This window comes from Lissotriton helveticus, chromosome 4_1, assembly GCF_964261635.1.
Source record: "Lissotriton helveticus chromosome 4_1, aLisHel1.1, whole genome shotgun sequence".
NCBI lineage: Eukaryota > Metazoa > Chordata > Amphibia > Caudata > Salamandridae > Lissotriton > Lissotriton helveticus.
In genome coordinates this window covers 450,627,181-450,642,544 of record NC_136063.1, presented here as the reverse complement: position 1 = coordinate 450,642,544, position 15,364 = coordinate 450,627,181, and the positions used below count along the sequence as shown (strand labels likewise).

At 42.8% G+C, this 15,364-nt stretch overlaps 1 protein-coding gene across 2 annotated transcripts in view; it reads right to left on the bottom strand.

Moving 5' to 3' along the window:
• The window catches only part of RBM12B (RNA binding motif protein 12B), a 73,231-nt gene extending 58,695 nt beyond the window's left edge, over positions 1-14,536 (bottom strand). Inside the window, exon 1 of one of the 2 annotated variants that reach the window (XM_078687043.1) lies at positions 14,416-14,536. The gene's annotated coding sequence lies outside the window, so the exon portion shown is untranslated. The remainder of the gene's footprint in view (positions 1-14,415) is intronic. The other variant, XM_078687044.1, reaches the window with a different exon arrangement.
• Between the last annotated feature and the right edge of the window lie 828 nt (positions 14,537-15,364).

The window sequence follows — 15,364 nt, the reverse complement described above, 5'->3', positions numbered from 1 at the left end:
GAACTCAGTCTTTGACTGATAGTTCCTCTGCCACCTGAGCAAAATTCTTTAGATCCCCTGACAGGTTCCTAACATCTGGCCAAGTTTTAGTCGAAAACTCCAAAGCCTGTGACAAAACACCATCCATTTCACTAGCTTCTTTCCAATCCTTTTCAGAAATGGCTGAATTCCACTCCTCCACAGCATCCACCATAGAGACACATTCTACATCTTCTTCAACTAAGTCATCCTCATCATCTTTGTCCATCAACATTCTGGACAAGCAATCTGCCCTGAAATTTTTACCTCCCGTGATGTGCCTTAATTCAAAATTGAATTCCTGTAGTTTAGAAACCAATCTGGTCAGCCTAGGAGACAGGTTATTGGTACCAGAAATTTTGTTGAAAATAAATGAAAGGGGTTTGTGGTCAGATAGCATTACAAACTTGCGGCCCCAGATATACATTTTAAACTTTTGTGTCGCCCACACACAGGCTAACGCTTCCCTTTCAATTGTGCTGTAGTGTTTTTCAAAGTCCTTCAAGGATCTAGAGGCAAAAGCTACCGTGTGTTCCTTGTCTTCCACCTGTTGACACAGTACGGCACCAAGCCCTTTCATACTTGCATCTACTGCAATAATGCACATAGAATCATCCCTAAACGCCTGAAGGGAACGTGCAGAGAATTAAATCCTTGATTTTAGCAAAAGTCTCACCCAACTCTTTTGTCCAAATAAACTTTTGACCTTTCTTCAATAGTAACCTCAGAGGTTCCACCACCTGGGCGTACCCTTCTACAAATCTGGCATAGTACTCGGCAAGGCCTAGAAACGAACGTAGAGTGTCTTTATCACTTGGGGGTTTAGCTTCCATTAAAGCCCTAATAACAGAAAATTTTGGTCTAATGCCAGTTTTCGAAATTGAATGACCCAAATACTCTAACTCAGACACTCCAAACTTGCATTTGTCTTCTCTGACTGTCATACCCCTACTGCCGAGAATGAACAAAACCTTTTTGAGTAGTACATTGTGTTCCTCCATCGTTTTAGTAAAGACCAAAATGTCATCTAAGTATGCTTGAACTCCCACCAGATCCCCAAACAAAGAGTCCATTAACCTTTGGAAAATACTTGCTGCTGATGCTAACCCGAATGGAAGTCTCAGAAATTTAAAAGCTCCAAACGGGGTCACAAAGGTTGTTAACTCTTGAGAATCTTTGGACAAGGGAATCTGGTGGTAAGCGGACTTTAAGTCTAACAATGAAAACCACCTAGCACCACCCAGATTTGCTAGTAGTTCTTGTATTTTGGGGAGGGGATGACAATCAATTTTTATGTTTTTGTTGAGACCCCTGAGGTCTGCGCATAGCCTGATCTCATTATTTTTCTTGCGTGCGACGACGATGGGCACAACCCATTGTGAGGATTCTGAAGGTTCTATAATCTTGTCTCTAACCAGATCCTCAAGCATCTTTTTAAGTTCCGCCCTGACACTAAGGGGAACAGGGCGAACCTTATGGAAAACAGGTGATGCTCCGGGAATGAGTCTAATCTTGTGTTCTGCGCTACTCACCAAACCAATTTTATTACTAAACACATTTTTAAACTCTCTTAACAATTCAGTTCTATCTATTTTAGTATCCTCAATAAAGCAAATAGGAAAGTCACGTACTTTGATTGGATTTTCGTCTCCAGGAACAAGATATAGACCCATTTTAGCAAGGTCTTTCCAACCTACGATATCTTTCCCTTTAATTGCTACGTAGACTTTTGTAATAATGGATCTACCCAGGACTTCTACACTTGTTAAGAAAAAGCCTAACATGTCAATGTCTTTCTCCCCGAAAGCTTTAGAATTAACATCAGATTGACTTAATTTCACATCTTTTCCCCATTTATCAAAAAATGTAGAATCCCTGAGGATAGTAATGGGAGCACCAGAATCAGCCATTACCTGTAGTTTAATGTTGTCGATTATGGCTTCACACAAAGGTCCCTTAATAGGTTCAGAATCATCACACTCCACCATTAACATTAAATTATCAAAGGTGTCATTACATTCATCCATATCCACATAGTTGACCTTGACAGATTTCTTTTGGAATCTGCAAACCTTTTGGAAGTGTCCAACTTTCTTACACCCCACACACCGTTTGTTCATGGCGGGACACCCTTTGAAATTTCCAATGTGAAATTTGGACCCACATCTAAAACAAAATTTTTGCTTATTTGTATTACCACTAGACTTATTCTGCCACTTTTCCTTAGTTTCTTTACTAGAAATGGCATATAAACCATCGTTAGACATATCATCAGAAATGAAGTTAACCTTAGTGACTGAATCTAAAGCCATGGCTTTTGTAGAAGTTACGGATCTTTCAATACTAAGGCTAAGATCGATAACTTCGGACAATGAAGGATTCTTACAACTTAGAATTCTTTCTTTCACCTTGGTAGAAGAACAATTGAATACAAATTGATCACGAATGTAATTGTCCAGCAAAGGACCAAAATCACAGGTTATAGCCAATACCCTTAATGCTGAAATATATTCATCAATTTTTTCATCCTCCTTTTGCTTTCTTTTATAAAAATTGTGTCTCTCCAGCATGATATTAGGAGATTCTTCAAATTGATTCTTTAACCTGGCAATAGCCTCTATATAAATATTCCATTCGTTATCACCTGAACCAGCAGCAGCTGGAGGGGGAATGGGAATCAGGCTCTTAAAAATGCGTTGTGCTGCCAACCCAAGACTGCCAAAAAGAAGAGCAAATTTCCTAGGAGGAGAATAGTCCGAAGCATCAATTGCTAAAATGTGATTCTCAAACAGGCCAAACCACTCTGACCATAATAACGTAGGTTTTCCAGGTTTTTCAAGGAAAGGAGGGGGTTGAGTGACCTCCCTAACAGAAGCCATGTTACAAATATAAATTAAGGAAGTAAATATGTAGAACCAATAACACAGAGAAAAACAAAAAAAAACTTGAAAAACACAATTTGCTGAAAGAAAACGTTTTGGTTAAAAGGCACCAAATATAGTTACTGTTACAATTAGATGTGGTAGTAAGGCGTGTGAATCGCCGGTACACACGCAGGGATAAAGCGTTGTTAGGACTGTCTGTCACTTGAGCAGTCCGTCGTTTAAACTGCCTGTCACTTGAGTTGTTTGTCGCTTGAACAGCCCACCGCTTGAATAGTCTGTCGCTTGTACTGTCTGCTGCTTGAACTGCCCGTCGTTTGGACTGTCTGTGAGGGGAGTGAATCTCCGAGTACGAACCTTCACCCTTTACCAAGATGGCAGTCTTGTGTAGCGTCCAACGTGCGACGTGCCGTTAGTGTGCAGCGTCGTAAGCGTGGAATCCCAGAATTCCACGCGTATCGAGAGTTCCAAGGATTCCGAAGGTTCCAAGACGTGCTGCCGGGGTTCCAAGAGACCGGTAAGCGCGTAATTCAAAAAGTAAAACGAGGCAAGTTTAGATTCAATTCTTAGATTAAATCCGAAAATAGCATTAAATCCCCAAACGACTTTGAAGGAGTTTATCGTCTCAAGAAACACCGACGACACTTAAATCCAGAAAAGTGTCGGTGAAACAAATTTGAATCCGCTCCTCCTCTCTCATGTAAACGTGTCCCAAAAATCCGAAGATCCGTTTGAAGTGACTAAATAAGCCAGTATGGAATAAAAGGTCATCAAAGGATCGTTCGCCAAAATTCAAATTTGATGCGAATTCATCAAAAATCTTTTTGCGTGGGTCGGTGATGGAAACAATCCCATCCTCGTCGCCAATATGTAGAAGACCAAAGGTCTTGAATAATGATCCAGAAAAGGTAAGTACTCCAAAAGAGGTTTATTCGATTAGGTTTCCAATCACAGGAGGAGCGTCTCATCAACCAGGAGTCCAAGTAGCAACTGACCAAGCTCAACGGACACCTGGCTACTGAGAGTAACTCCACATTCAAAAGAATACATTAATACATTCTATGCACATGCACAGGCATGTGCACACGAAATAGAATAATCATCAGCACGGGAACAATAATAACAAGATTCAACACACTACACTGGGTTACGCTGAGGAACAGAGAGCATCAGGAAGATTCTTTCCAGGGCTTTCCGCTCAAACGGGAAGCCCCGCGGCGGACCAAAGAGTCAAGGAAAGTAAAAAGATAACAAGAATGTTTCTAAAAGGACTAAGGTAATAAAATAGGCAGTAAGATAAAAGAAAAGAAAAATGTTAAAACAGCGAGATTAACACCCAAATAAACCAGGAACAAAGTGGTAAACAGCGTGAAAGGCAACACAGTAGAATCAAGACATGGGCACATGGTAGTAGGCAAATAAGACTTACTCCACGCGAGTAGAAAGAGATGGATGGTTATTTTAACTAAAATACAATGTTTAGGCCGAGAGACCCAAATGAAGGTATATGTAGCCGTAAAAGGGAAGAACATAATTGGATGGCAAGACTTGGCACATATGGGCCTGTATCTGGTTCCGTGGGCTGGGAACCCAGTGATGGTTCGGGATTCGTCAGTAAGGCGTGTGGATTGTGGGAATGGGTCAGGTAATAAAATTCTGTCAATTTTTGGCTGTATTTAGATATAGGAATGGGTTGGTAAAAGGTGTGGAACATCACACTGGGTTAACACCTGACGTACAACCGGTAGCACACAAAGTACGACCTGTCCCCATAAGTGTCAGGTTAAGAATTTAAGGACACGTTACAAAGTTTGTGCACACAAGGAATCATTCATGCTACATATTTGTAAAAGTGGGTGCCTGTGACTGCTTCCATTTAACCTGTTGAATTCCCCGTGACTATCAGTTTTTCCCTCCAAATGTCTCATTTGCTCTGTGCTAAGACCTGTATGTGAAGCAGTGCACCCCCAGCGACCATTTTGTGTTAACCAGTCAGTGAAACCCGCCACCCCTCCCCTCTGAGACAGCAGTGATCTGCTGTAAGCTGTTTAAACTGTGTTTAATAGGGACAATGTACTTCGTTTTTTGGCCAAGAGAGGGAATAAAGTGTTATACAAATAGTGTTGTTAGAGGACAAGTTTGTTGGGGCCTTACCTGCAGAAGTCCAAAGTGTGGATTGAGCCGGTCTGTCTCCTATGAGATTTCTGAATAGGAGCAGCTTCCGACTCCCTGGCCAGCAAACCTTGTCCGAGGTAGCTGGCACCTTATATAGTCTGATCTTGTTTGGTACATGTGTACAGTGATTGGTGGTTGTATCTGATGTTTCTATTGGATTAGGGTTAATGTCCTCATTGGTTGGGTATTTGACTGTTCTGATTGGTTTCTGGGTCTGTGATTGAATCAATCTAGGGTTGGGGCTAGGGTTAGGATTTCTATTGGAAGTAGGGACTAGGGCTTCCTGTGTTATTGGTTAGTGGGACTAGGGCTAGGGTTAGGCCTTTAATTGGAAGTAGCAATTAGGACTTACGGTGTGATTGGTTGCTGGACTAAGTGTGGGACTAAGAGTAGGGTTAGGCATTCTATTGGAAGTAGGGACTAGGGCTTCCTGTGCCAGTGGTTCCTTGGACTAGGGTTGAGACTACTGGTAGGGCTAGGGCCTCTATCGGACGTAGAGATTAGGGTTTTTGAAAACTGATTAGGTGCTTGGACTAGAGCTAAAATGGGCTATAAGGTCCTTGTCTCCTATTGGTTCTAGATTTTAGGGCTAGTCCTGTGATTGGATAGTGTTAGGGCTAGGGTTCCCATTGGCGGAAGGGGTCACCTGACTAGTAGGGCTATAAACGGCCAAGGCTTAGGGCATCTCAGCTAAGGGTGGAGACGACACGGGTGAGTGCCTGTTTGAGCCTGGTCAGGACCAGGGCCAGGAATGCTGCCCATTTTCCCATTCATTAATACCCACCCTAAGTATTATACCTCTGTATATAAGCATTTATTTTCACTATAGATAGGTGCCTATCTTTGTGTATTGCTTTGTATAAACATGTACAATAATGTTATAAAAACAAAAACAAAATCATCTTTAATCTACATGTACTTGCTTCCATTGTGCATCTATGTAGCCCATGTACTTGGATCGGTGCGACTTACTTTTCTCCTGAAAAAGCATATCCAATGCACTACCCTATTTCTCACCCGTTACCTCTATCAATATCTTTAATCTGCATATACTTACCTCCTTTATGCATCTATATACTTTCAATGTAATTATGGATCTATATATTTATCATTTTCTTCTAATTTAGCATTTCCAATGCACTACCCTATTTCTCAGCCTATACTTCTCCAATATATCTTCTAGCCCAAATTTCTGACTCATCTCAAACTTCTTTCTACTACTCTTTCCAATTCACTACCCTGTCTCTCTCCCTATACGTCTATCATTATATCCTCTACATCCACTCTCATTTATCCCAAACCCCATACCACTACTATGATTGCCAAAATAACCTTTTCTAGACTCTCCTACTCTACCCCTCCTTGCATCATCTGACACCTCAAAAGCCTCCTCCTATTGCTCATCTATCCCTCCACTATGCCTTTCAATCGAAATTAACTGTAACATGTTCACTTCTCAAATTCCATATTAAACTATACTAATATTCTACCCGAATAACTTCACTACTCAGATTACTTCATATTTTTTTTACTATACTAATTTTCAACAGTAATCCTTTATGGGTTCCGGAGTGGCGTGCTACTCGCCAGAAAAGCGATTCAACACCCATCAAGGGTAACAAGTGCTATATAAATGCAAATCTTTCTTCCTCTTTCAACCCTCCACTATCCTTCTCACTCCAAGTAACTGAATGATATCCACCACTGAAACTGCAATATCATATGTACGCCGACGATACACAACTTTATCTTAAGATAAATACCTTAGAAGACATTAAACGGCTTAATACAACACTCAAGAATACCCAAAACTGGTTTGCACAAAATCACCTCAAATTGAACGCTTTAAAGACCGATTTCCTTCTTATTGCTCCACCTGCTAATATCCCTGCTATGCAAGACCTAAATCCAACATATCACCGCATTTAACATTCAACCTACTATCGTTGACTCTGCAAAATCCTTGGGTATAACCCTAGACAGTAATCTCTCTATGCAGAAACACATTAGCAACGCCACAAAGGGAGCAAACTTCCAGATCAACATTTTGAGGAAGCTAAAGCCCTTCTTGCCAGCCAATGACTTCAAGACAGCTGTTCAAGCGCTAGTTATCCCTCGAGTGGATTATGGTAGTGTCTCACTTTGCAGATTATGGTAGTGTCTCACTTTGCGGCCTCCCAAAAGTCATCACAGCCCCTCTGAGAGCCTCAATAAACACAGCAGCAAGACTCATCACAGGCTCGAGGAGAAGCTCTCACATCTCCCCTGATCTTAAAGCCTTGAATTGGCTCCCGCTTGAAGCTAGAATTCATCTAAAAATAGCATGCATGACACACAAGGCCTTACACCACAAGGCTCCTATCTACCTTGCTCAGAAACTGACAATCTCTGGCGGGCCTAGGTCCTCTAGGGGGGGGAAGACAACCTACTTCTAAAACCTCAAAGATTCAACAAAAAGCAAACATATAAACGAACCTTTTCAGGAATGGCACCTAGGATTTGGAACTCTCTTCCCCCAGAAACCAGATTGAACTCTTCTACCGTCTCCTTCAAAAAGGATGTAAAAGCGATCCTCATGGCAAAATATATGTGACTAGACACTAAACCCATCTGAAGAATAATTCTGCCCATTTGGGGAGGTCCTTCCACTCTCCCCAGGAGCGTGGAAGCCATGGAACTTAAGAATTCGAGACATTCACGTTAAGTTTTCTACTACTGTTCTTGATCTGATTTTAATGTTATCCCATGTTTCTTGTCACCACGTATTGTATTCTGCACCCTTTTATTATTCTTTGCGCAATTCTTTTTACCCGTTTTTAATTGGTCATTCTTCTCCCTATGTATTATGCAATTCTGAATACTGGAAAGCGCTCTGATATCCGCAAGGATCTTGTCCGCGCTCTACAAAACCTTCAAAATAAAAAATAAAATAAATAAATATTAATTCACCACTAATCCTTTGTAGGCTTCCTGAATAGCATGCGCCAACAAGCGCTATATAAATACAAGCCTTTGTCCTCCTCTATCCTATCCTTCTGCTATCATTACAAATAACTGACTAACCTATCCACCACTTAAAATGTACTTGCATGTTTCACTATACTAATTCAACACTGATGCTCTATGGGTCCCCGGAGTCGCAAGCTACTCGCCAAAAAAGCGCTTCGACGCCTCTTAAGCTTGCCAAAGACAGCCACAACACAAACAAGCATTTACAATGCAACGGTCTCGCCTTTGCAAAAGTTAGCGCTTTTGGCATTGTAAATGACAAATGTTTTATTTATGTGTTGGTTTTGGAAACAGATAAATAAATGGCATTGTCATGAGTAGTAGAGAGTGAGTAGTAGAGAGAGTAGTAGAGAGTAATAGTGAGTAGTAGAGAGAGTAGTAGTGAGTAGTAGAGAGTGAGTAGAGAGTAGTAAGTGAGTAGTAGAGTGTGTAGTAGAGAGTAGTGAGTGTGTAGTAGAGAGTAGTGAGTGTGTAGTAGAGAGTAGTGAGTGTGTAGTAGAGACTAGTGAGTGTGTAGTAGAGACTAGTGAGTGTGTAGTAGAGACTAGTGAGTGTGTAGTAGAGACTAGTGAGTGTGTAGTAGAGACTAGTGAGTGTGTAGTAGAGAGTGTGTAGTAGAGAGTGTGTAGTAGAGAGTGTGTAGTAGAGAGTGTGTAGTAGAGAGTGTGTAGTAGAGAGTGTGTAGTAGAGAGTGTGTAGTAGAGAGTGTGTAGTAGAGAGTGTGTAGTAGAGAGTGAGCAGTAGAGACTAGTGAGTGTGTAGTAGAGTGGTGAGTGTGTAGTAGAGTGGTGAGTGTGTAGTAGAGTGGTGAGTGTGTAGTAGAGTGTGTAGGAGAATGTGTAGTAGGGAGTGTAGTAGAGTGTGTAGTAGAGAGTGTGTAGTAGAGAGTAGTGAGTGTGTAGTAGAGAGTGTGTAATACAGAATGTGAAGTAGAGAGATTGAAGTAGAGAGATTGAAGTAGAGAGATTGAAGTAGAGAGATTGAAGTAGAGAGATTGAAGTAGAGAGTGTGGAGTAGAGAGTGTGGAGTAGAGAGTGTGGAGTAGAGAGTGTGGAGTAGAGAGTGTGGAGTAGAGAGTGGAGAGTAGAGAGTGGAGAGTCTGTAGTAGAGTGTAGTAGAAAGTAGTGAGTGTGTAGTAGAGTAGTAGAGAATGTGTAGTAGAGTAGTAGAGAGTAGTAGAGGGTGTGTAGTAGAGTGTGTGTGTAGCAGAGTGTGTAGTAGAGTGTAGTAGAGTGTGTAGTGTAGAGTGTGTAGTGTAGAGTGTGTAGTAGAGAGTGTGTAATGTAGAGTATGTAATGTAGAGTGTGTAATGTAGAGTGTGTAATGTAGAGTGTGTAGTAGAGTGTGTAGTAGAGTGTGTAGTAGAGTGTGTAGTAGAGTGTGTAGTAGAGTGTGTAGTAGAGAGTGTAGTAAGTAGTGACTGTAGTAGATAGTGTGTAGTAGAGAGTGTCTAGTATAGAGTGTGTCGAAGAGAGTAGTGGCTGTAGTAGTGAGTGTGTAGTGAGTGTGTAGTAGAGTGTAGTAGAGAGTAGTGACTGTAGTAGAGAGTGTGTAGTAGTGTGTAGTAGAGAGTAGTGACTGTAGTAGAGTGTGTAGTACAGTGTGTAGTAGAGAGTTGTGACTGTAGTAGATAGTGTGTAGTAGAGAGTGTCTAGTATAGAGTGTGTCGAAGAGAGTAGTGGCTGTAGTAGTGAGTGTGTAGTGAGTGTGTAGTAGAGAGTAGTGACTGTAGTAGAGAGTGGGTAGTAGTGTGTAGTAGAGAGTAGTGACTGTAGTAGAGTGTGTAGTACAGTGTGTAGTAGAGAGTAGCGACTGTAGTAGAGAGTGTGTAGTAGAGTGTGTAGTAGAGAGTGTGTAGTAGAGTGTGTAGTAGAGAGTAGAGTGCGTAGCAGAGAGTAGTGACTGTAGTAGAGAGTGTGTAGTAGAGTGTGTAGTAGAGAGTGTGTAGTAGAGTGTAGTAGAGAGTAGAGTGCGTAGCAGAGAGTAGTGACTGTAGTAGAGAGTGTGTAGCAGAATGTGTAGTAGAGAGTAGTGACTGTAGTAGGGAGTGTGTAGTAGAGAGTAGTGACTGTAGTAGAGAGTGTGTAGTAGAGAGTGTGTAGTAGAGAGTGTGCAGTGATTTGAGTTTTACATCAAATTAAAAACGGGAACGGAACAAACTCATCCTATACATTATTGTGGTAGGTGCCCACGCATATAGGGTTAAATGATGCGTTAGATGCCACAGGTCCCACCAACACGCTTCCTTTATGATAGGAGAATGCCCAACATCGCGGAGATTTGCTCTCTGCTCTTCCCGGATATTTGTATTTTCAAATGTATAATGTTATCCTGCTAAACGAAGACGATGCTCAAACTATAAAAGAAGAGGGTTTCACAGATATGTTAGTCCTTCCGGGCAAACGAAATGACCCAAAGAAAGATCAAGTGACAGTTTAGAGCTCCAAGTGAGTCTTAATAAAATCAGTGTCTGGAACGCATAGCATCAAAAAACGAGCGGGGCATCAAACTGCAGTGTCATTCAATCAAAGCTTCAAGGCTTCTGAGCGCTAGCCGAGAATTATTTTTTGTGAAGCACTAATCACTGTGGAAGGTGCCCCTGCTATCCCAGATGTGAGAAGTCAGTCTGATATGAAAATAAGCAGTATTTGGAATGAATGTATTTGGCAGGGGGAAGGTGGGGCGGCGCAAGACCGTACTGACGAGTGAACAGGAGCCATTTTGTACCGAGTGATTCTGCCTGTGTGCATGTAGACAAACCAGGCAGCAGCATGAGCATGTGATTCGGTAAAATAACAAGCATTTACAATGCAATGGTTTTGCCTTTGTTAAAGTTAGAGCTATTGGCATTGCTCTTGACACTCTGAAGCTCCACTCTGCACTCTGAAGCTCCACTCTGCACTCTGAAGCTCCACTCTGCACTCTGAAGCTCCACTCTGAAGCTCCACTCGGAAGCTCCACTCGGAAGCTCCACTCGGAAGCTCCACTCGGAAGCTCCACTCGGAAGCTCCACTCGGAAGCTCCACTCGGAAGCTCCACTCGGAAGCTCCACTCGGAAGGGGCAAAGATCGGAGCATCACGGAACTAAAACAAATATAAACAAGGCAGTGAGTGCAGCACCGCCTTAGCAGTGGGATAGCAGCCTTGATAACATCGGAGCAGCCCCTGCGCCCGGCCTCAAAACAATAAAGGCAACTCTAGAATGCAGATTTACCTGTATCCCACAAGTGATGTACGCAGATGGGAAAGAAACAAATAGCAACCTTGGAGAGCTGGCGGGGCAGGCAAACACAGCATCGGGAGACGCAATATAAATAAAATAACAGCTAGTATCAAATTATACAAAAGCCCAACGTAACGAATTGCTCAAAAAAGTCAAACATCATGTGTACATGAAGACGCAATATAAATTAAAAAAAAAAAACAGCCACCAACAGATTAAAGAAAAGCCCCTCCATAGCGGATCGGTAAATAAACTCCAAACGCATCTGTTTATGCAGCATCACACAACCATCGGGAGACGCAATATAAATAAAATAACAGCTAGTATCAAATTATACAAAAGCCCAACGTAACGAATTGCTCAAAAAAGTCAAACATCATGTGTACATGAAGACGCAATATAAATTAAAAAAAAAAAAAACAGCCACCAACAGATTAAAGAAAAGCCCCTCCATAGCGGATCGGTAAATAAACTCCAAACGCATCTGTTTATGCAGCATCACACAACCCACATGCCCGTAATATTAAACAAACAAGTGATAGCCGCAAACCTTATCATTTAAATTAGTTAAAAAGCCGTTGTCCGAGCACCCGTGAATTGCCTGAGAGCTGGGGTACAAGCCTTCGCCAATGCAGAACGGGCACAGAGAGGCAGCCTGCTGTGGCGGAGCGCAAAATGATGCCCCCCCTGCAGAATGCGAAGAGGCCCCGAGGCTCTTGAGTATAAAGCATGCCTCGCAGATATGTAATGAGCTTGGGCTGAATAGGATCCCCCCGAAAGGCTGCAGGGTTTCTGCATGTTAGCCCCTAAAGAGCGGTAACATTATTAAAGCCGGTTTATGAGGTAATGGACAAAGTAAATGACTTCAACTAAAAAGGGTGTAAAAAAGGGCCGTGTCTTGATTTCGAGTGCTCGATCGGTTTATGAATTATGTGATGACTCGGTTCAGATATGGGGTCCAGGATCAGTACATATCCAAACGCCTTACGCTATCGGCTTGGATAGAAAGTATTGTAACCAAACTCGAGGGGACTTCAGAAGTACAGTGCCATAAAATTCAGCCATCAATGTTTAAAACTAAATAAAAAGGTAGCGTCCCAAAAAAATAAATAAATAAATAGCGCCTTCGGGTAAAGTCCGCGCTATATAAAAATGCATAAATAACTAACTAAATACATACCGCAAATCACTGCCGTCACTCTGCCGGCCTGCGACCAGGAAGTCAGGCAGGCCGGCGCGTCAACAGGAAACAGGAAGTAGGAGGGCGGGAGCCTACCCCGCCTCCCACGGAAGAGCCACGATTGGACGGAGCCGCCGTGTTTGGAGCACCGGAGCAGGCAGGAGCCTACCCTGCGCCCCGGTGCAGAAGGAGGTAAGAAGAGTCCTGCTGCCGGGCCCTGCAGCTGAGGAGAGCCGCCGCACGAAGGAAGCCGGTGAGTGCGTTGCTGAGCGGGGGGAGGCGGGGGGCGCGGGGAAAGCATGTGCGGGCGCGGGGAAAGCATGTGCGGGCGGGCGGGCTTTGTATGTATGTGTGCGTGCGTGTGACTGTGGGGGAGGGGGGTGTGTGTGTGTGTGCGAGTGTCTGTGTGCCTGTATGTGTGTGCCTGCGTGTGCATGCGCTCGCCTGTGTGTGCGTGCGTGCATGCAGAGGGGTGGGGGCTGCCTGCCTGCGTCTGTAAAAGCAAGGGCTGTGAGTTACTCTGCGCATGCGCGGGGGCAAGCCTGTTCATTCCAAGCCAGCCTCAGCCAGCCTCGGGAAAAACGAAAGTAATAAAAAAGCGAAACTGACACTGCCACTGCAGACAATGCTGCGCGCTCCCGAGGTGAAATCCGGCACTGAAAACGCTCGTAACACTTTGGTGTCCACTCTCCTAAAAACGGATCACATTAGTTGTCGAGCTGACAGCATTCATGCTTCGCATGAATGCTAACGTCAGCTCGACCTAAAAAGGAGAATAGCTTTAACTATAGTGCACGAATTTTAGGCGGTGGAACGGTAAAGTAAAACCTTTTGGTTTACCAAATCATGATTCTGCAGTGTGCAGCCTAAATGTTGATATGCTGCCTTTCCTAAAGGGATTACAATACGATGAGCATGCCGACAGGTAACACAAAACAATGGCCATGGAGTCTGTGACGAGAATTTTATATACAGCTTAGTCAAAGTCAAGCATTGAACTGAATATTCTAATACACGCTAGTTTAAATGTGGCGTGGCGCTTTATATTGCTTCTAATTTTAGTGTATATATTTTAACTTTAGTTGAGAAAATAAGTACGAGCCCTATTCTAAAACAGAAGAAAGCCATAAAGCAAAAGTTCAAGTCTGGCATGTACAGGTGACTGAGCTCTCAAGTTATGAAAAATTATTTTAAGTGACAACTAATCATCGTATCTTAAGAACGCACAGGAAGAGGAGTCACACATTGATACTGTTCATAAGACAGGATCAGGCAGTTTAACGATAAAACAAATCAAAATTAAAGTAAAATTAAAAGCCCACCACAAAAGCTCAAAAGAATGTATGACAAAAGTTGTGAGGCGACTCTCCTAGGTGTCCAAATCTGTCCCTGCATCAAATGAAAGATTGCATTCCCCCAAGATGATACAGCTTCCGGGAGCCATTATGTCCATAGCAGACTTTCAGAGGTGCATTTAAAGATCAGGTCCTAGTCTTCAAAATAAGTGACATTTTGCCTGCTGTCACTGAGAACTGAACTAGACCGCCAGTCCATGTTTGTGAGCCCCACTCTGAATAAGGGAGACTTAATATATCTGGGGTGACAACCCAACACAAGAACACACGTATACAATTGAACGCGCAATCCCAATTAACCCTTAAAAGGCCGTCCTGTGGGAAACCCCAGAGGCAAAAATGTGCGGAGCTGTACCCTGCTACTTACAAGCTCAGTCACTAAGAACATGCGGCCTGAACTCTTTGCCGAGCCCTCGCTTGCGGTCTACGAGTCTAAGAAAACGTAGCTGGTGTGGAGACTGTTTCGGACTTTACGAGGTCGACTACGGCAACTTTTCCTTCACCACGCAGACACATGACAACATGCACCTCTCGTTTGACTAATTCACCCGCCCGAGATCGTCCCGCACTCACCGCTTCCAGCCGCCTCCTCCTATCTCCCCAACGTACAATGCGACAAAATGGCGCCACCACAGGACGCGCGAGAGCACCCCTCGATTGCTCCTTTCTACACCAAAAGAAAATGGCGACTTACTGACTTGTTTCGGAAGCGCTCTCACCAGCCGCGGTGCAGACTGGGAGCGTCAGGGCCACGCTCCGATTTCTTTTGTGCTTTTTTCGAATACAACTTTATGAACAAAATCATCAATGCACAAAATCAATTGCAGTATGAAAACGGCATAAAACGGCATGAAATAAACTAAAAGTCATTACATCCCTTAATTAAAAACAATAGTTTTTTGTCAGAACTTACTAGTTATTCGATTTTAAAAAGTTCCATTAAAGCACATTTCCAGCAAATTGCAATCTACTCTGACTGGTCATTTAAATTTCGATTTTTCCTTTGGCAACATGAGTGGAATCTTTCACAAGCACCCAATCACCAACTTTGATCTCATCTGAAGGAAGTGACCTGATTAGGGCCACCCGGGTAACTCGGACCTCAAATCTCTTTTATTCCAAAGACACTTTCAGAACTAATTCCCTCCTTCTCAGACCCCGCCAGGAAGTTCTTTAGTCATTGTAAATTTGTCACATATATGTTTATATTTTTGCTTGTACATCCTGTGCTTGCTGTGTTTGAAATTGTGTTCCTTTTGCCTGCGTTGTTTTGATTTTATGGCCTGCTCTTGTTCGCCAGGAAGTTCTTTAGTCATTGGAAAATTTGTCATATGTATTCTTACTTTTGCTTGTACAGTCTGTTCATGCTATTTTTGTTTGTTTGTTCTATTCCTGCAACAGTTCTCTCATGTAACGTAACTGGTTCTATTGTACAGTGCTCTGACACCTTTGGGTAAAGTTCGCGCTTTATAAAAATGCATTAAATAAATAAATAAAAATCCTCTCAGCCTTCCATACAAAG